Source organism: Ranitomeya imitator, chromosome 1, assembly GCF_032444005.1.
Source record: "Ranitomeya imitator isolate aRanImi1 chromosome 1, aRanImi1.pri, whole genome shotgun sequence".
Taxonomy (NCBI): Eukaryota; Metazoa; Chordata; class Amphibia; order Anura; family Dendrobatidae; genus Ranitomeya; species Ranitomeya imitator.
The window spans coordinates 1,098,464,136-1,098,485,640 of record NC_091282.1 but is presented as its reverse complement, the minus strand read 5'-3'; the positions used below and the strand labels follow the sequence as shown (position 1 = coordinate 1,098,485,640).

General features: G+C 50.2%; 1 pseudogene; it reads right to left on the bottom strand.

The window, feature by feature from the left end:
• Positions 1–548: 548 nt before the first annotated feature.
• Positions 549–21,505, bottom strand: part of LOC138656812 (piwi-like protein 1 pseudogene) — a 28,491-nt pseudogene continuing 7,534 nt past the window's right edge.

The following is a 21,505-nucleotide window of genomic DNA, read 5'->3' as shown; positions in this document are numbered from 1 at the left end:
GTTATCTCTGGCTGACGCTTAATGTATCAGTGGTGTCAGAATCCATGCAGGCATAAGTTGCATTCTTCTGTCTGCTACCTTTGATCTACTTAGTATTTATTGTTTTTAAAAATTAAAAAAAGTAAAATACAATTATACAGTCTGTTATCTCCGTCACACGCCTGGTGTATCTGTGGTGTAAAAATCTTCTGTTTGCAGGCATACGTTGCATTGTTCTGTATGCTAGCCTTGGTGTACTCAGTATTTATAGTTTTACCCCCCAATAATTTAAGAAAATTGATACAGTCTGCTATGTCAGGCTGAGGCCTGGTGTATCTGTGGTGGAAAAATTGTAGCTTCGCAGGTATAAGTTGCATAATTCTGTCTGCTAGCCTTGTTCAAGTCATTTTTATTTTTTTCAAAAAATCAGAAAATAGCAAAAAAAATGTATACAGTCTATTATGTCACGCTGAGGCCTGGTGTATCTGTGGTGGAAAAATTGAAGCTTTGCAGGCATAATTTGCATAGTTCTGTCTGCTAGCCTTGTTCTACTTTTTTTTTCCTTTTTTTCAAAAATTCGCCAGAAACCCCCCAAAAAAGTCCTCCACTTCAACCAACACTGCCCGGTTCATCTTGATGTGCATTTGTTGTGTGATCTTGAACAGATTCTGGAGAAGAGGGTTTGCCGGGTTCTAATTTCTCCAGGTGTAAAAGAGCAGCCAATTATTCATATCTTGGGGGCTGATCAGGATGGGACCCCTCTGCTCTTGCAACCAATCAGCAAACTGTGGATTATATTCAGAAGATTAGTCTTTTTGCTTCATTTATTTCCGGAGGTGCGATTCTCCCTTCGAACTGTAGCAGTTTGGTATCGAAATTCAGCCCCCAGTCACATAGCTCTTTCTGAATGATGTCATCCTTGTGTATGTAGATCATGAACTTCCCAACTTGCCGCTCCCTCTGTTCTGGTGGAAAGCGGGTGTGAACGGCCAGGTCTTTCATGACATTGAAGTTGTTTTTCACTCTGTCAGTCAGACCTCTTAGGTTACAGAACTCTGGCACCAGTATGATGGCTCCGTCTGTGGCTCCCGGCTTGGGCCTCTGGAGGATGTTCACGATTAGCGGCTGGATCATGTCTTTCACTTGTTCATTGTATTGGTTCTTATAGTAGTCCACAAAGCTGATCTCGCTTCCATCTGCCTTCTTGAAAATGGACGCTGTAGTTATGTTACAGGCAATCTCGTCTATTCTATATAAACCTACATAGAATATGGAGCTCATTATTCAGACAGTAAATACGGTGGATGCCACGTCGGAGAGCACTGCAGCTCCAGGAATCCTCCTATTTGCTCACAGCACGTTTGCCTACAACAACCACGCTGAACTAATTTTGATATATGATGGTGCAGTGATTATAATTCCCGTTACCAGCTTTTATTTAATAACCTCCTGTAACTGATGAAGGTCACAATTGACTGAAACGTTTTCCTGTATTTACTACAATAAATTTTTCCTGCTGCATCTTACCTAAAGTTGAGTGCTAGGTCTCTTACTATTAATCTATATGGTTTGGGAACCTGTCCTTAGCACCCCTTCTCTAGTAGTGCTCATGGTTAAATTTTCCACTTATCTTTCCCAGTAAATATGGGGAGACAGCATTTTATGAATAATCAAATGGTAATTTTGTTGACTCACACATGTATAAAATAATTGGGTCTATACTGTAGGTTTTAGTGTTGGACTTGGTGAGGATGACCTATCCGATCAGCTCCTTGCAGCAGGCGTCCTGGAACCTCTGAGGGCCACACGAGGAGTAGAAGCTGCTCATGATGTCATGCACAGTCTCGTTCCTGAGGACTTTATGACTGACATCAATGCTCAACATGATGCTAGACTCATACTGGAAGACAGAGGAGGAAAACCCCGGGCAGATGGCGAGTCGGTGGGCTCTGACTTCGGTGGCATCACTCGGGTTGTAATAGTTGGGTCCTATCTGCTTCATATCCATTATCTTCAGGAGTCTTCGGGAAATGATGTTATAGAAATGGAATCAGGGGGGCGAGGTCGGTGGAAGCTCGTATGTCAGGGTGATTGTTATCCGCGCGTTCTCTCCATTTTGAGTTTGGCTGAACACCTCGGTGACCTTATTCAGTCTTTTTGGTAAAAACAACACAGTTCCATCAAATGCCCACACCTTCCCGATGGTTTCTTCATGCTGGTACAGGAGGCCATACCGCAAATGCTTGGACTCCATGGTGGGGTTGAAGTCAAATTGATATTGGTACAGGGCCCACTGTGGTCAGGACACCAGCTTGATGTGGTTGGTCACAAGAGCAATCTTGGTTCCAGAGGCTCCAGCTTTCGATTTTTGGACGTGTTCGATAGTCTGCCGGGTGTTCACCTCGACGTCATGGACGTCACTCCTACGGCCGCCCCATTCACCGATAGACACTTCTGCAAGTCCAGCTGACACCTGTAGAACCTTGGGGGATAGTCACTCTGCTGCCGCTGCCGGCGAACCTCTCTGGCGCCCTCTTCCGACAAGCAAAGGCTCAGGCGCTGGCTGCCGAGATCTGACTGCTGGCCGGGGTCCTTGGGGCTGCTGCACCTCTCCAGTTGGTCTTTGTGGGGCCTGCTCCTGCACACGAGCTTGGCCGGGGGCCCAGCATCTTGCTTGTCAGCTCATCTTTTACTTCATACACAAACCACGCACTAGTGTGTATTGTGCCTAGTTTTTAATGAGGCCTTCATCAATGTTTCCTCATTCTCCACCACTAGATCACCATGGTGAACATGTTGTATGCTGCTACAGCCATTCAATTTTTGGGCAAGGGTGTCTATGATACCCAAAAATATTTTTTTAAAACTGTAGCCCCATAGGGAAATGTTTGTCTAGGAGACCCGTTCCTTTAAATTGGGAATAGTTTTTAATGAGGCCTTCCCCCACCTCTCATCATTTTCCATGACTAGATTGTTAGGGTTCATGTGTTCCGTGCTGCTACAGACAGTCAACTTTTGGGTAGGGGGGTCTATGATCCCCATTAAATATTTTTTCTAAATTTACCCCCATGGGGAAATTTTTATGAGCCCATACACTTAGTGTATGGGCATTACAAGTCTAGGAGACCTGCTCCTTTAAATTAGGAAAAGTTTTAATTAAGGCCTTACTCCACCTCTCATCATTTTCCACCACTAGATTACCAGAGATGATGTGTTCCGTGCTGCTACAGATAGTCAATTTTTTAGGAAAGGTGTCTGTGATCCCCAATCCCCATTAAATATTTTTTTTAAATGTTTCCCCCTTGGTGAAATGTTTGTCAGCCCATACACTTATTGTATTGGCATTACAAGTCAGGGAGACCCGCTCCTTTGTAATGGGACAGTTTTTTATGAGGCTCTCCTCCGTGTTTCTTCCAAGGGGGATTGGGGTGCATGCAAATTTGGGTCAAGGCGGCCCTTGTATTCAATGCATAAGGAAAGAGTATGGCAGGACCAACTAAATAATGTGAAGTGCGTTTTCCTGTGGCCATCCAGTACCTGGGTTCAAAGGCTTATTGGGCTGCATATAACTTGGCAGCAGGGCAGGCTTTACATTTAATGCAACATTTTTCTGGAAGCCCTCCTGTACCTCTCATGAAAGGGGTATTGGAGTGCATTGTAATTGATGGCAGCCCAGCCACTCACTGCATAAGCAATAACAGCATAGGAGACCCACTCTTTAATAATGGCCCTTTAAGAATATTAATGACGCCTTATTCCCCTCTAAAAATAGGCTTTGAGACTTTAAGACTGAGTCCCTCTTTCATAAATGAAACAAAATGTGTCTCCTTATGTGTCACACACCACATGGCCAGCAAGGGTTGTTAAATGTTACAGTGACATTTCCCAGTGAATGCATTTGTATTGGTTGAAAGCAATACTAAAGTTGAAAAACGCATCAAAAACGCTGCATGTAAACATAGCACAAGTAATGGAGGAACATTTTCGTCTGGGGTTAATTATTTTGCCTTATATACAAGTCATTACCCTGGAAAGGATATACCTTAACATATTTCCCAGCAAAATCCATTTTGGTTTAGTTTTTGTATGTTTTTTAGTGCACCTGTAAAAATGGCGTGAAACTCTGACAAAATTGCTTACAGCTGTGACCTTGGAGTCAGAAATGCTTCCAGGGGCGATCCCCATGATGTTTCCGTGTCATTTGATCAGTGTTTCCATCATTTTCAGACGTTTTTACACCTTAAAAGGACCCCCGGGGGGGATTGCAGTAAAAATACTCGGGTTTCCCATAGACTTACATTGGGCTCGTTACTCGGGTCGAGTAACCGAGTATTCCAAATTGCTCGACCCAAGCAACGAACATCCGAGCATTTTAGTGCTTGCTCATCACTAATCCTAGTCTTACCAAGTGACTTGCACAAATAGACCACAGCTTAAACATTATGAAAGTTATATGGGTATTCTCCACGGCTGTAAATGTCTAATGGATATCGGTTCTGCTTCTCAAGTCTGTAGTCCATTCTCGTTCTACTAACAATGGAAAGGTAAGTGTGCATAAGTAACTGTCTCTAGTCATTTCGTTGGTAGTTCTGCAAATAGCCAAGAAGCTATTATACTACAATTGCACTGTGAGTTGCACATGCAGATGGTATTCAGAGTTCACAGCTAAGGCTACTTTCACACTAGCGTCGGAATTCGGCCCGTCGCATTGCGTCGGTCCGAGATTCCGACGCTACCGTTGTTAGCGCCACACAACGGGTGCAGCGGATGCATTCTCCGGTGCATCCGCTGCCCCATTGTGAGGTGCGGGGAGGTGGGGGCGGAGTTCCGGCCACGCATGCGCGGTCGGAAAAAGCGGTCCGTCTGGAGCAAAAAACGTTACATTTAACGTTTTTTGCTCCCGGCGGTCCGCCACAACACGGCGCAACCGTCGTACGACGGTTGCGACGTATGTTAATACATCGCAATGCGTCTGTAATGTTACTCTATGGGGCAAAAACGCATCCTGCAAACAACTTTGCAGGATGCGTTTTTTCCCCTAAACGACGCATTGCGGCGTATTAAAAAAAACGCCAGTGTGAAAGTACCCTAAGAGGACTCCAGCAAAGGAGACTGGGTCAGCTGTTGTCCCTACCCCCCAGTGCTTTGTCTGTGCCATGCAGCACCTGTATATATGCTGTGCAATGTGTTGTTATGGAGTACACAGATGCTGCTACAGATGGCGGACCCCTATGTAAAGAAGATATTATTAATAGTAACATCGATGCCAACATATCCAGAGATGTGGACACGAGACTACATGCTTGAAACAAAAATGATTTCCCGATACTGTAATAAGAAGTCTTGGCTATATGTGTCTATGTGTGGCCGCCCAGTTATGATGTGAATTGCAGCCTGTCATGCATTTTGCTAGCATCTCATGACACTGTATTGAATGTTTTTCACAAGAAATTGGAGAAATGAGCCAAATTCAAGAATAAATAATGGTGGACACGTCTGTAATTTGGTACCTATCACTCACTGGTAAGGACAGTTTTACTTGTTCTTGTTGGATCTATTTGCAACAATAAAATTATAATTTAATTAATATCGGACATGTACATTTTGGTTTGTAAATGGCGTTTAAAAGTGAACCTGTCACCTCGGAAAATGCTATTTTCCTGTCTAATTTAGACAGCACACTGACTCATGTTATTCAATGATGCTGTTCAGATAAATGATTTTGCTCTCAGACTGACTGTCACAAAAGGCCCTACTTTCTTGCGTATATCGGATGAGACTTACACATTGAAGGCTATGGGTGCGTAAAATAAATTGGATCCTCCACAGAACACACGTGAGACATGCAATTTTTTATTTTGCAGTGCATGGATTGGCTGATGGCTCCACTGACCCAAGAGTTACAGCTTCAAAGAAGCACATAAAGCTTTCACGCTCAGGTCAGGAGAGCCGCTGGCCAGTCTGAGCATTATGATGCCATCGTCCTCTGTGCTATACTGACGTCTGACTACGCCCTAAAGGTTCTAAAAAAAATATACCTGTTTTCCAATAAAAATACTTTATGTAAAAAAAGTAAATCAAAAAAGTACCCATAATGATCAGCATGAGATCAGTATGGAACTAGCATGTTAGTTAGCCTGCGCAGTGTACAGTATGTAAAATAGAAGACTATAATATCACCTTCAAAAAAATTAAATAGAAGGTAAAAGGCTATCAAAAAACTCCAAATGATTTGACCTTTCCTGGAAAAAGAGGCCAACAAACAGCTCTGTTCACAGTAATATAAAAAAGTTATGGCCCTCAAAATATGGTGACTAGTGATGAGTGATCCTGTGAATGCTCAGGTCTGGCAGGTTCAGCCAAACAGCTAAAAAAAGTTTGGTTCAGGCCCCAGAACAGTACCCGAAACCGGACCCCATTCAGATGAATGGAGGGCCCTAACATCTGTTGTTTGCCCACCTGTCATCTGCATGACAGTGCAGCAAACACGGGCTCTGACCGGTGGTGAAATCATTTTTGCCAGTCAGAGAGCTGCAGTTCCTACGTTGTCAGATGACCGCGTGAGCCAGCAGCTATAACTGAGGGTAAAATTATTACCTCTGGTCACATGCTTTGGATGATGAGAAAATACTCTCTTCAGCCTATGTCTGCTGTCACTGAAAACAGCAACAGCAGGTGCCACTGTGGAACTATTCGTCAGCTGGTGCCTGTACTATAAAAAAAATTATCTTTAAAAAAAATAGCATAGGGCTGCTTCTGTTTTTGACAACCAGCGCAGGCAAAACTTACAGCTGCGGGCTGAAACCCCCAGCTGTCAGCTTTCTCATGGCTGGTTAACAAATGTAGACAGGTCAACACACCATTTTTTTTACATTTTTTTAAATAGATCATTTTAAAAAATGGTGTGGGCTCCACCCCCATTTTTGACAACCAGCCAAGCTGAAGAAGACAGGTGGGGGCTGGTATTTAATTTCCCACGGGATCAATAAAGTGTATTGTATCATATCGTATTCTCAGGCTGGTAAAGGGCCATGGATATTGCCCACCACAGCCTAAACATAGCAGCCCGTAGCTACCCCAGAAAAGGTGCATCTATTAGATGTGCCAATTCTGGGCCTTGCCCAGCTCTTTCCCCTTGCCCTATTGTGTCGGCTCATTGGGTAATATTTGTGGGGTTGAAGTCAGCTGTTTTATAGCCATTGACATCAAGCCCACAGGTTAGTAATGGAGAGGCATCTATAAGACATTACTGACCTCATAGTTAGATTGTAAAAATACACAGCCAGAATAAAATAATTTATTTGAAAGAAAGGCACATACTCCTTTATTTGAAATAAAAATAAAAAAAATAGTTATACTCACCTTACGCCTATTCCATTGAAGCCCTTGTCACCTGTAAAAAACGGACAATAACAAATAACCATTATACTCGCCTAATGCCTAATCCACCAATGCCCATGTCCCCTGTATAAAAATAAAATTAATAAACAGCTATTTCCCTCACCTGTTTGATGTGAAGATAATCCATATTGTTCCACAATGATTCGGATGATTTGGAGAGCAGTTACTGCAAATGTGCAGCCAGGGTATGACTGATGCTGCCCACAGTCTGGGCAGCATGAATCATTTGATAGGTTCCCTTTACCAAGTGTTTTTTGTGCAAACGTAGTTAAGTAGTAATTTGGTATCATATCATCATAATTAGTGTTGAGCGATACCTTCCGATATCGGAAAGTATCGGTATCGGATAGGATCGGCCGATATTCAAAAAATATCGGATATCGCCGATACCGATACCCGATCCCAATGCAAGTCAATGGGACCAGGTTCATTCTACATGAAGGAAAACAACTAAGAATAATGCCGGATGTATTTGGGGAGGTGGCGGAGACATTAAAGTCATAGAGGTTTATCCCAATCAAATAGAATAGCATGTTTTTTGTTTTTTTTTAAGACGTTCGGAGTGACAAAGATATTGACTATGTAAAATTTTTTTTTTATTTTGTCAGATATTGATGTTTCACTATTCCACGCCCTTCCCCTTCTTTTTTTTCTTTTTTTTTTTTACTTTTCCCACACTTTCATCTTCATCATCATCAGCAGCATCTTTGACATCAACTTCTTCTTCACCTTATTCATCTTCTTCTTCATCCTTTACCTTTTTTTTTTTATTATTACATTCTTCATATTCATTTTATTCAACTATTATTATTCTTCCTATTCTACATATTCTTTTTATTCCACTGTTATTATTCTTCCTATTCTACTTCTTCATCATATTCTCATTTGTGACAGGCATTCCCGTAGTTGTTATCTATAAAAGTTTGAAGATTACACCTTCCGTTCTGCCAGTCACAAAAGTTACATTTGTCCACGTTCAGTTTGGCCTGCAGCATCAGGCTTTATCCAGGGGCACCACGAGGAGGAACGGACTCACCCCCATACACTGCTTAGTCTTCTTCTGCATATAATTTAGATAATATCTTTTGCTCTGATATTAAGTCTTATGCTTAATGTTCTTCTGCTCTTTGTTCTGCAGCCTTTTGTTCTTCTGCTTCTCGGTCTTCCATGTCGTCGTCTCCAGGGTCGTCGTCTCCAGTGTCGTCATCTCCGCCGTCGTCGTCTCAGCCGTCGTCGTCTCCGCCGTCGTCGTCTCCGCCGTCGTCGTCTCCGCCGTCGTCATCGTCGTCATCGGGGTGGTCTTCCGGGTCGTCGTCGTCGTCATCGGGGTGGTCTTCCGGGTCGTCGACTTTAGGGTCTTCAACTTGGAAATGTAGCAGAAGGTACAAGAAGGCTGAGAAAATGCCAAGAACCAGCTGATGGAACTGGAACTCGGATGGCTACCCGAAGGTTCAAGAGCCTATGGAACTACCGAGGACCAGCTGACGTTACTGGAACCCGGTTACTAAGCAGGAGGTACCCGTGCTAAAAAGCACTACCAAGGACCGCCTGACGTTGGCGGAACTCGGATACCCAGAAGGAGGCACCTAAGCCAAAGGCTCTGCCCGGAACCAGCTGACGGTACTGGAACCAGGTACAAGAGCAAAAGACACTGCCGAGAACCAGCTGACGGTACTGGAACCCGGATGGGTAGCCGAAGGTCCAAGAGCCAATGGAACTACCGAGGACCAGCTGACGTTACTGGAATCCGGTTACTAAGCAGGAGGTACCCGTGCCTGAAAGCACTACCAAGGACCACCTGACGTTGGTGGAACTTGGATACCCAGAAGGAGGCACCTAAGCCAAAGGCTCTGCCCGGAACCAGCTGACGGTACTGGAACCAGGATGGGGAGCAGAAGGTACAAGAGCAAAAGACACTGCCGAGAACCAGCTGACGGTGCTGGAACCAGGTGGTGGACCTGAAGGCCCACAGGAGAGGAGAGAACAGCTAGGCCGCGAGGCAGCCGCAGTTACCGAACCCCAACAGTCCTACAGGGGGAGCTGGGCCTACTGGCACTACAGAACCAGCCTTGACTACCAGTTCACGCAGCCCACATAGGAAGCTCCTAAACTGGAGGCACCCTGGAGTTGGCTAACCCGACAGCACCACGACGGGGCAAGCATAGGCATCTCAGTGAGCTTGACACAACCCGGAAACAGCTGACAGTGCTGAAACCAGGCTTGGCACGAGGGAGTACCTGTGTCAAAAACACTGCCGAGAACCAGCTGGCGTTGCTGGAACCCAGATGCGTTGCCCCAGTGTGCAAGAGCCAATGGCACGACCGAGGACCAGCTGACGGTGCTGGAACCCGGTTACTAAGCTGTAGGTGCCCGCACTTAAAAGCACTACCAAGGACCGCCTGACGTTGGCGGAACTCGGATACCCAGGAGGAGGCACCTAAGCCAAAGGCTCGGCCTGGAACCAGCTGACGGTGCTGGAACCAGGAGGTGGACCCGAAGGCCCACAGGAGAGGAGAGAACAGCTAGGCCGCGAGGCAGCCGCAGTTACCGAACCCCAACAGTCCTACAGGGGGAGCTGGGCCTACTGGCACTACAGAACCAGCCTTGACTACCAGTTCACGCAGCCCACATAGGAAGCTCCTAAACTGGAGGCACCCTGGAGTTGGCTAACCCGACAGCACCACGACGGTGCAAGCATAGGCGTCTCAGTGAGCTTGACACAACCCGGAAACAGCTGACGGTGCTGAAACCAGGCTTGGCACGAGGGAGTACCTGTGTCAAAAACACTGCCGAGAACCAGCTGGCGTTGCTGGAACCCAGATGCGTTGCCCCAGTGTGCAAGAGCCAATGGCACGACCGAGGACCAGCTGACAGTGCTGGAACCCGGTTACTAAGCTGTAGGTGCCCGCGCTTAAAAGCACTACCAAGGACCGCCTGGCGTTGGCGGAACTAGGATACCCAGGAGGAGGCACCTAAGCCAAAGGCTCGGCCCGGAACCAGCTGACGGTGCTGGAACCAGGAGGTGGACCCGAAGGCCCACAGGAGAGGAGAGAACAGCTAGGCCGCGAGGCAGCCGCAGTTACCGAACCCCAACAGTCCTACAGGGGGAGCTGGGCCCACTGGCACTACAGAACCAGCCTTGACTACCAGTTCACGCAGCCCACATAGGAAGCTCCTAAACTGGAGGCACCCTGGAGTTGGCTAACCCGACAGCACCACGACGGGGCAAGCATAGGCGTCTCAGTGAGCTTGACACAACCCGGAAACAGCTGACGGTGCTGAAACCAGGCTTGGCACGAGGGAGTACCTGTGTCAAAAACACTGCCGAGAACCAGCTGGCGTTGCTGGAAACCAGATGCGTTGCCCCAGTGTGCAAGAGCCAAAGGCACCGAGGACCAGCTGGCGGTGCTGGAACCCGGTTACTAAGCTGTAGGTGCCCGCGCTTAAAAGCACTACCAAGGACCGCCTGACGTTGGCGGAACTCGGATACCCAGGAGGAGGCACCTAAGCCAAAGGATCGGCCTGGAACCAGCTGACAGTGCTGGAACCAGGAGGTGGACCCGAAGGCCCACAGGAGAGGAGAGAACAGCTAGGCCGCGAGGCAGCCGCAGTTACCGAACCCCAACAGTCCTACAGGGGGAGCTGGGCCTACTGGCACTACAGAACCAGCCTTGACTACCAGTTCACGCAGCCCACATAGGAAGCTCCTAAACTGGAGGCACCCTGGAGTTGGCTAACCCGACAGCACCATGACGGTGCAAGCATAGGCGTCTCAGTGAGCTTGACACAACCCGGAAACAGCTGACGGTGCTGAAACCAGGCTTGGCACGAGGGAGTACCTGTGACAAGAACACTGCCGAGAACCAGCTGGCGGTGCTGGAACCCAGATGCGTTGCCCCAGTGTGCAAGAGCCAATGGCACCGAGGACCAGCTGGCGGTGCTGGAACCCGGTTACTAAGCTGTAGGTGCCCGCGCTTAAAAGCACTACCAAGGACCGCCTGACGTTGGCGGAACTCGGATACCCAGGAGGAGGCACCTAAGCCAAAGGCTCGGCCTGGAACCAGCTGACAGTGCTGGAACCAGGTGGTGGACCCGAAGGTCCACAGGAGAGGAGAGAACAGCTAGGCCGCGAGGCAGCCGCAGTTACCGAACCCCATTAGTCCTACAGGGGGAGCTGGGCCTACTGGCACTACAGAACCAGCCTTGACTACCAGTTCACGCAGCCCACATAGGAAGCTCCTAAACTGGAGGCACCCTGGAGTTGGCTAACCCGACCGCACCACGACGGGGCAAGCATAGGCGTCTCAGTGAACTTGACACAACCCGGAAACAGCTGACGGTGCTGAAACCAGGCTTGGCACGAGGGAGTACCTGTGACAAGAACACTGCCGAGAACCAGCTGGCGGTGCTGGAACCCAGATGCGTTGCCCCAGTGTGCAAGAGCCAATGGCACCGAGGACCAGCTGGCGTTGCTGGAACCCGGTTACTAAGCTGTAGGTGCCCGCGCTTAAAAGCACTACCAAGGACCGCCTGGCGTTGCCGGAACTCGGATACCCAGGAGGAGGCACCTAAGCCAAAGGCTCGGCCTGGAACCAGCTGACGGTGCTGGAACCAGGAGGTGGACCCGATGGCCCACAGGAGAGGAGAGAACAGCTAGGCCGCGAGGCAGCCGCAGTTACCGAACCCCAACAGTCCTACAGGGGGAGCTGGGCCTACTGGCACTACAGAACCAGCCTTGACTACCAATTCATGCAGCCCACATAGGAAGCTCCTAAACTGGAGGCACCCTGGAGTTGGCTAACCCGACTGCAACACGACGGGGCAAGCATAGGCGTCTCAGCGAGTTTGACACAACCCGGAAACAGCTGACGGTGCTGAAACCAGGTTTGGCACGAGGGAGTACCTGTGACAAAAACACTGCCGAGAACCAGCTGGCGGTGCTGGAACCCGGATGCTTTGCCTATCAAACATTGTCTTCCTACAGCCCCAACTAGCGGTGTTGGAGCAAAGGGTAAGCAGGGGGAGCAGAGTGTAGGCCGAAGCCTGCACTGGAGTCAGCTTTGTGTCTGCATTGCGTTTGCAGGACACTTTGCCGGCTACACAGTGGGGGAACAGCAGGCGGTGCTGAACCCCACTAACACATTGGCTGGTGTTTTTCTCTGTGCAGCTAGCACTTCCGGGCAAAAACTAGCGTTGTTACAGCCCAGGGTCAGCAGGAGGAGGAGAGGAGCAGAGTGTAGGCCGAAGCCTAGTTGAACCAATTTCAAAGGTAACCTTTAACCCCCCCTCAGGTGTTACAAAGTACAAGAGCCACACCTTGTGCAGCATTAATGCTGCACAAGAAAAGGTTGCTCTATTAATTTGTCTACTTGCACACGCTGAATGCAACACGTACACAATTTAGCCCATTCTACAGTCAAACTGTAGTTGAGGCGTGACTTGTATTTTTAAGGAGACGCAGCATAGGTGTCCCAAATAACGCCTTTGTGCTTGGCGCTGCTTCCTGAGCGTTGTTTTTTGCTGTACAGGAGTCTGCGCTCTTGTGTTATCCCTTGGCAATGCCCTGTTAGCGCTGCCCGTCTTATGACCTCATTTCATGTTGGCCGGTGCGGTTAACGATGGCCATAAATCCCAGACCCACACTGCCTTTTCATAAAGTCACACTGCGGTGCTGGGATTCGTGGCCTTGAGCAGTAAATATTTTCGACGCTCACACACGTCCTTACACCTGCTTCAGACTGGGCGGCCTCTGCTGATCCCTTTTCACATGCCGCGGCCAGGAGGCCGCACAGTCTGAAGAAGGCGGAAGGAGATGAGTGACGACAGGCGAACATATGCACTGCTCGTGCCCATAAACCACACCCTCGCTGACAAAATAAATAAGACAACGAGGGGCGTTGTTTCACGCAGGGCGGATGCACAGGCGCAGCCAGCTAACCATGATGTCAAAAGACGGGAAGCGCTACCAATCCCAGATAAATCCCAGACCCACAGTGCCTTTCCATAAAGTCACACTGCGGTGCTGGGATTCGTGGCCTTGTGCAGTAAATATGTTCGCCGCTCACACATGTCCTTACACCTGCTTCAGACTGGGCGGGCTCACCTGATCCCTTATTGCCTGCCACGGCCATGAGGCCGCAGTCTGAAGAAGGCGGAAGGAGGAGAGTGAAGACAGGCGAACATATGCACTGCTCGTGCCCATCAATCACACCCTCGCAGTCAAAACATATGAGACAACAAGGGGCGTTGTGTCGGGCAGGGCGGACGCACAGGCACAGCCAGGCAACCAATGATGTCTGAAGACGGGCAGCGCTAACAATGGGGGTGCTGCGTGTCATTAAAAAGGAAAGTCACACCTCAGGGACATTGTAATGGTCTCTAATGAGAAACATTTTGTAAGTGTTGAGTTCCACGTGAGCAAGGAGAAAAAGTCAGCCACCTTGTACAAATGCAGCAGTACTGCTGTACAAGGTGGCTGTTATACATAGAAACACCTGGGGGTGGGGGGCAGGCTCACTTCAATTTCAGTTCATGTGCCTGCGTGGCGTTTGCAGGACACGTTGCCAGCTACACAGTGGGGGAACAGCAGGCGGTGCTGAACCCCACTAACACATTGGCTGGTGTTTTTCTCTGTCAGCAGGAGGAGGAGATGAGCAGAGTGTAGGCCGAAGCCTCCACTGGTGGCAGCTTTTGGTTGGTTGTGCCAGCGTGGCTTGTGCTGGACACGATGCCGGCTACACAGCAGGGGAACAGCTGGCGGTGCTGAACCCCACTAACACATTGGCTGGTGTTTTTCTCTGTGCAGCTAGCAATTCCGGGCAAAAACTAGCTGTGTTAGAGCCCAGGGTCAGCAGGAGCAGGAGAGGAGCAAAGTGTAGGCCGAAGCCTAGTTGAACCAATTTCAAAGGTAACCTTTAACCCCCCCTCAGGTGTTGCAAGGTACAAGAGCCACACCTTGTGCATCATTAATGCTGCACAAGTAAAAGGTTGCTCTCTTAATTTTGCTCCTTGCACACGCTGAATAAAACACGTACACTATTTAGCCCATTCTACTGTAGAACAGTAGTGGAGGCGTGACTTGTCTTTTTAAAGAAAAGCAGAACAGGTGTCGAAAATAACACCTTGGTGCATGGGCGCAGCTTCCTGAGCGTTGTTATTTGCTGTACAGGAGTCTGCGCTCTTGTTATCCCTTGGCCATGCGCTGTGAGCGCTTCCTGTCTTCTGACCTCATTTCATGTCGGCCGTTGCGGTTAGCGATGGACATGAATCCCAGACCCACAGTGTGTTTTCTAAAAATCACACTGCGTGGCTGGGATTCGTGGCCTTGTGCAGTAAATATGTTTGCCGCTCACACATGTCCTTACACCTGCTTCAGACTGGGCGCCCTCATCTGATCCCTTATCGCATGCCGCGGTCATGAGGCCACCCAGTCTGAAGAAGGCGGAAGGAGATGAGTGAACACAGGCAAACATATGCACTGCACATGCCCATCAATCACATCCTCGTTGTCCAAAAAAATAAGACACAGAGGGGCATTGTTTCGAGCAGGGCAGACGCACAGGCGCAGCCAGCTAACCAATGATGTCAAAAGACGGGCAGCGCTAACAAGGGTGGTGCTGCGTATCATTAGAAAGGAAAGTCACACCTCAGGGACAGTGGAATGGTCTCAATGAGACACATTTAGTACGTGTTTAATTAAACGTGGGCAAGGAGAAAAAGTCTGCCACCTTGTACAAATGCAGCAGTACTGCTGTACAAGGTGGCTGTTATACATAGAAACACCTGGGGGTGGGGGGCAGGCTTCCTTCAATTTCAGTTCATGTGCCTGCGTGGCGTTTGCAGGACACGTTGCCAGCTACACAGCAGGGGAACAGCTGGCGTTGCTGAACCCCACTGACACATTGACTGGTGTTTTTCTCTGTGCAGCTCGCATGTCCGGGCAAAAACTGGCGGTGTTAGAGCCCAGGGTCAGCAGGAGGAGGAGAGGAGCAAAGTGTAGGCCGAAGCCTGCACTGGTGGCAGCTTTTGGTCGGTTGTGCCAGCGTGGCTTGTGCTGTACACGTTGCCAACTACACAGCAGGGGAACAGCTGGCGGTGCTGAACCCCACTGACACATCACCTAGTGTTTTTTCTGTGTAGACAACACTTCCAGGTGGCAACTGACAGTGTTGAAACCCAGGGAATCAAAGAGGAGCAGAGTGTAGGCCGAAGCCTGCAGTGGAGCAAGTTGAAAGGGAACCTTTAACCCCCCCCCCAGGCATTTGTTGCTGAAAGAGCCATCTTGTACAGCAGTAATACTGCACATGGAAAATGGTGGCTCCGAAAATTATGCTCCTTGCAAACGCTGAAGTACACACTCATATAATGTGTCCCCTCACACCGTCAAACCATCCCGGAAGTGGGACTTTCCTTTGTAATGTGACACAGCACAGCCGTCATTCCAACCCCCTTGGTGCCGGGCGCCACCTCCTCAACGTTGTTTGGTTCTGTCACGGAGCCCGCGCTGTAATGTTATCCCTTGGCCATGCACAGTTAGCGGTGCCCGTCTTCTGACATCATGTAGGTGTCAGGCTGGCAGTGCCTGTGCGTCCAAGCTGCCCGAGATCCAACCTTGCAGTGTAATCTAATGTAGTCCCACTGCGGGCCAGAGATCCATGGGCATGCGCAATGCATATCATCGCCTCTCACTCACCTCCTTCCTGCTTCTTCAGACTGTGCGGCGTCACGGCCGTGGCATGCTATTAGGGATCAGCTGACGCCGCCTAGTCTGAAGAAGCGTGAAGAAGGGGAGTGAGAGGCTAGTATATGCACTGCGCATGGCCATGGATACCAGGCCCACTGTGGGATCACATTAGACGACACTGCGAGGTGTGATTTCGGGCAGCGTGGACGCACAGGCGCAGCCAGGACGACAACAAATGATGTCAGAGGACGGGCAGTGCAAACTGTGCATGGCCAAGGGATAACATAACAGCGCAGGGTCCATGACGGAATCAAACAACGCTAAGGAGGCAGCGCACGGTGCCAAGGGGGTAGCAATGACGGCTGTGCTACGTCACATTACAAAGGAAAGTCCCACCTCCGGGACGGTTGGACGGTGTGAGGGGACACATTACATGAGTGTGTAGTTCAGCGTTTGCAAGGAGCATAATTTCAAGAGCGACCTTTCCCTTGTGCAGTATTAGTGCTGCACATGGTGGCTCTTTCAGTAACAAACGCCTAGGGGGGGGGGGGACAGGTCCCCTTACATTTTAGTTGTGCCAGCGTGGCGGTCGCATGACACATTGCCGGATACACAGCTGGGGATCAGCTGACGTTACTGAACCCCAATAACAGAGGAGCGACTGTTGACTGTGCACACAGCACTTCCAGGCACCAACTGGCGGTGTTAGAGCCCAGGGACAGCAGGAGGAGCAGATTGGAGGTATTGCCGCACACACAGCTGGGGATCAGCTGACGTTACTGAACCCCAATAACAGAGGAGCGACTGTTGACTGTGCACACAGCACTTCCAGGCACCAACTGGCGGTGTTAAAGCCCAGGGACAGCAGGAGGAGCAGATTGGAGGTATTGCCGCACACACAGCTGGGGATCAGCTGACGTTACTGAACCCCAATAACAGAGGAGCGACTGTTGACTGTGCACACAGCACTTCCAGGCACCAACTGGCGGTGTTAGAGCCCAGGGACAGCAGGAGGAGCAGATTGGAGGTATTGCCGCACACACAGCTGGGGATCAGCTGACGTTACTGAACCCCAATAACAGAGGAGCGACTGTTGACTGTGCACACAGCACTTCCAGGCACCAACTGACGGTGTTAGAGCCCAGGGACAGCAGGAGGAGCAGAGGAACAGAGTGTAGGCCGAAGCCTGATTGGAGCAAGTTGAAAGGGAACCTTTAACCCCCCCCCCAAGACGTTTGTAGCTGAAAGAGCCATCTTGTGCAGCACTAAGGATGCAAAAGGAAAAGGTGGTTCTTTTAATTATGCTCCTTGCAAACACCGAAGTAAACACTAAAAATGTGTCCCCTTATACCGTTAAACCGTCCCGGAGGTGCGAATTTCCTTCGTAATGGGACACAGCACAGCTGTCATTCCTATCCCCTTGGTGCCGTGCGCTGCCTCCTCAGCGTTGTTTTAAGCTGTCACGGAGCCTGCGCTGTTCTGTTAGCCGTTGGCCATGCCCAATTAGCGCTGCCTGTCTTCTGACATAATTTGGTGTCAGGCTGTCAGTGCCTGTGCGTCCACACTGCTCCAGATCCCACCTCGCAGTCTCGTCTAACGTAATCCCACTGCGGGCCTTGGAACCATGGGCATGCACAGTGCATATCCTCGACTCTCACTCCCCTCCTTCCCTCTTCTTCAGACTGTGCGGTGTCACGGCCGTGGCATGCTATTAGGGATCAGCTGACGGCGCACAGTCTAAAGAAGGCGGAGGGAAATGAGCGAGACCCCGAGGGAAAGTATGCACTGCGCATGCCCATGGATCCCAGGCCCGCAGTGTGACTCAATCAGAAGACACTGCGAGGCGGGATCTCGGGCAGCGCGGCCGCACAGGCGCAGCCAGCCTGACACCAAATTATGTCAGAAGACAGGCAGCGCAAATAGGGCATGCCCAAGGGATAACAGAACAGCGCAGGCTCCGTGACAGCTTAAAACAACGCTGAGGAGGCAGCGCATGGCACCAAGGGGGTAGGAATGACGGCTGTGCTGCGTCACATTACGAAGGAAAGTCCCAGCTCCGGGACAGTATAACGGTATCAGTGAACACATTTTATAAGTGTTAAGTTCTGCGTGTGCAAGGAGCTAAAAAAAAGAGCTACCTTTTCCTTGTGCAGCATTACTGCTGCACAAGATGGCTCTTTCAGTAACAAACGACGGGGGGGGGGGGACAGGTTCCCTTACATTTAGGTTGTTGTGCCAGCGTGGCGGTCGCAGGACACATTGCCGGCTACACAGCTGGGGATCAGCTGACGTTACTGAAACCCAATAACACTGGGTCGTATGTTTTTACTGTGCAGCCTGCACTTCTGAGCCGCAACTGGCGGTGTTGGAGCCCAGGAATAGCAGTTCAGGTGGTAGAAAGATGAACACAGCAGGAGACCTGGATGACACCCATTTACTTAATCAGGCAGAGGAGTGGCAAATTCCTGCGAGATCCAGGCCTGGTTCATTTTCAGGAAAGTAAGTCGGTCAACGTTATCGGAGGATAGTCGCATGCGACGGTCTGTTAGTACACCACCTGCGGCACTAAAGACACGTTCCGATAAGACACTAGCCGCAGGGCAAGCCAGCACCTCCAATGCATACTGGCTTAGCTCTGGCCATGTATCCAGCTTAGAGACCCAAAACTTGAACGGGGAAGAGCCGTCTGGGAGTACAGTAAGAGGGCAAGCCATGTAGTCTGTCACCATCTGACGGAACCGTTGCCTCCTGCTGACTGGAGCCGCCGGTGATGGTGTAGACATTTGGGGCGGGCACACAAAAGTGTGCCAGAGTTGTGCCATACTGGGCTTGCCTTGGGCAGAGGCACAGCTTCTGCTCCCTCTTTGGGCAGAGCCTCCCCCACTGCCTCGACGCACTGAGCTGCTTTGTAAAGCACTAGCAGCACTCCTCTCAGTTGGACAGGAGAAGATGATGGAATTCACCAGTGTGTCGTGGTACTCCCGCAATTTACGCTCCCGGGTCAACGCAGGGATGAGGTTTTGGACGTTGTCCCGGTAGCGAGGATCAAGGAGGGTGAACACCCAATAATCAGGCATGTTGAGAATGTGGTCGATGCGGCGGTCGTTTCTCAGGCACTGCAGCATGAAATCCACCATGTGCTGCAGAGTGCCAACTGGCCCAGAAACGCTGTCCCCTGCTTGAGACATGATCTCTGCCCGCTCGTCATCACCCCACCCTCGCTGTACACACTGACCACTGGACAATTGTGTCGCTCCCTCCTCTGGACGGAGCTCTTCCTCCTCCATTGACTCCTCCTCATCCTCCTCACAAATTGGCCCCTGCATACCCCTTTGTGAGGAACCACGTGGCGTTGACTCTCCAGAAGCTGATGGAAAAGGTGACTCCTCATCCTCCACCTCTTCCACAACATCATCCCTTAACCATTGCAAAGTTTGCTGAAGCAGGCAGATAAGGGGGACAGTCATGCTGACTAGTGCATCATCTGCACTTGCCATCCGCGTGGAATAATCAAAAGGACGCAAAACCTGGCAGACGTCCTTCATAGTGGCCCACTCTGTGGTTGTGAAGTCTGATCGGCGCTGACTGCGACTTCTTTGCGCCTGATGCAGCTGGTACTCCATAACTGCTTGCTGCTGCTCACACAACCGCTCCAACATATGTAACGTGGAATTCCACCGGGTAGGTAGGTCACATATGATGCGGTGTTCCGGAAGGCGGAATCGGCGCTGCAGAGCAGCAATGCGGGATCTGGCCAAGCTGGAACGCCGCAAGTGAGCACACTCTAGGCGGACCTTGTGCAGCAGGGCATCAAGATCCGGATAGTCCCTCAGAAAACTCTGCACAACCAAATTGAGCACATGTGCCAGACATGGGATGTGAGTGAGGTTGCCAAGGGCCAAAGCTGCCACCAGATTTCGGCCATTGTCACACACTACCATGCCTGGCTGGAGATTCGCTGGCAGTAACCACACATCGCTCTCCTGCTTGATGGCATTCCAGAGCTCCTGCGCTGTGTGGCTTCGATGCCCCAATGAAACTAGTTTCAAGACGGCCTGCTGACGTTTGGCCACGGCTGTGCTCATGTCGGTCATAGGTAAACGTTCACGGGTCCATGTGGAGGTGGACTGTGACGGATCCTGCAGAGAGGAATCTGAGGAACTGGTGTAAGAGGAGGAGTCGATGCGTACAGACTGGATTCCTGCAATCCTTGGAGTGGGCAGGACACGTCCTGCGCCACTCGCACGATCTGTACCTGGCTCAACAACATTAACCCAATGGGCAGTGAGGGAAACATATGGCCCCTGTCCATGCTGACTGGTCCACGCATCGGTGGTGAGGTGGACCTTGCTACTGACGGCGTTCAGTAGCGCATGTTTTATGTTTGCCTCAACATGCCTGTGCAGGGCAGGGACAGCCTGCCTGCTGAAGTAAAAGCGGCTGGGCACCTTGTACTGTGGGACTGCCAATGCCATCAAGTCACGGAAGCTGTCAGTCTCCACCAGCCTGAACGAGAGCATTTCCAGGGACAACAGTTTGGCAATGCCTGCATTCAGAGCCTGTGCTCGGGGGTGGTTGGCCGAGAATGCCCGCCTTTTCTCCCATGCCTGTACTACCGATGGCTGTAGAGTAGACTGGGAGTGTGAGGATGACTGGGAAGGTGGTGCTGTGGGTGGAATTACACAAGGTCTCTGGACAACAGTGCCAGAGGTTCTTCCATGGCGATCCTGGGAGGAAGCCAAACCAGCTGTGCGTGAGCTGGAGGAAGAGGCAACACGAGCTGAAGAGGTGGTAGCTGCTGCTGTTGGTTGGCCTACATCTTCAGTCTGTTTCTGTAACTCCACCGCGTGCCTGGTCCGCACATGTTTCCACATATTTGTGGTATTGAGGTTGCTGACATTTTTCCCTCTTTTTACTTTCTGATGACACAGCTTGCATTTGACAAAACAAATGTCATCTGCAACTGTGTCAAAAAAGGACCAGGCACTGCAAGTCTTGGGAGCGCCCTTTTTGGCTTTGGAAAGAGACAGGCTCCTAACGGGTGCCAAAGTGGAGGCTACAGGCTCCGCAGTCTTCCCCCTCCCTCTCCCTCTTTGGCCCGTAAGGGGAAGCTCTTCCTCAGAGCTGCTCCCACCACCTTCCTGTTCCTCACGCCACGATGGGTCAAGGACCTCATCATCTCCACTACCCTCTGCCACCAACTGCTCCTCCTGGGTAGTCTCGGCAGCACAGTACGCATCAGAAAGCGGCACCTGAGTTTCATCATCAGATGCGTACTGCGCTGTGGTCACCGGAGGCACTGGCCCACCTGCCTCTTCAGAGTCAGAGAGAAAAAGCTGTTGGGCATCACTGCACACTGCCTCTTCTTCCATTTCTCCAATGCTGCTTGGCTGGCCCCCTGTTTCCAAGCCAAGAGATTCAGAGAACAGAAGTAGAGACGGC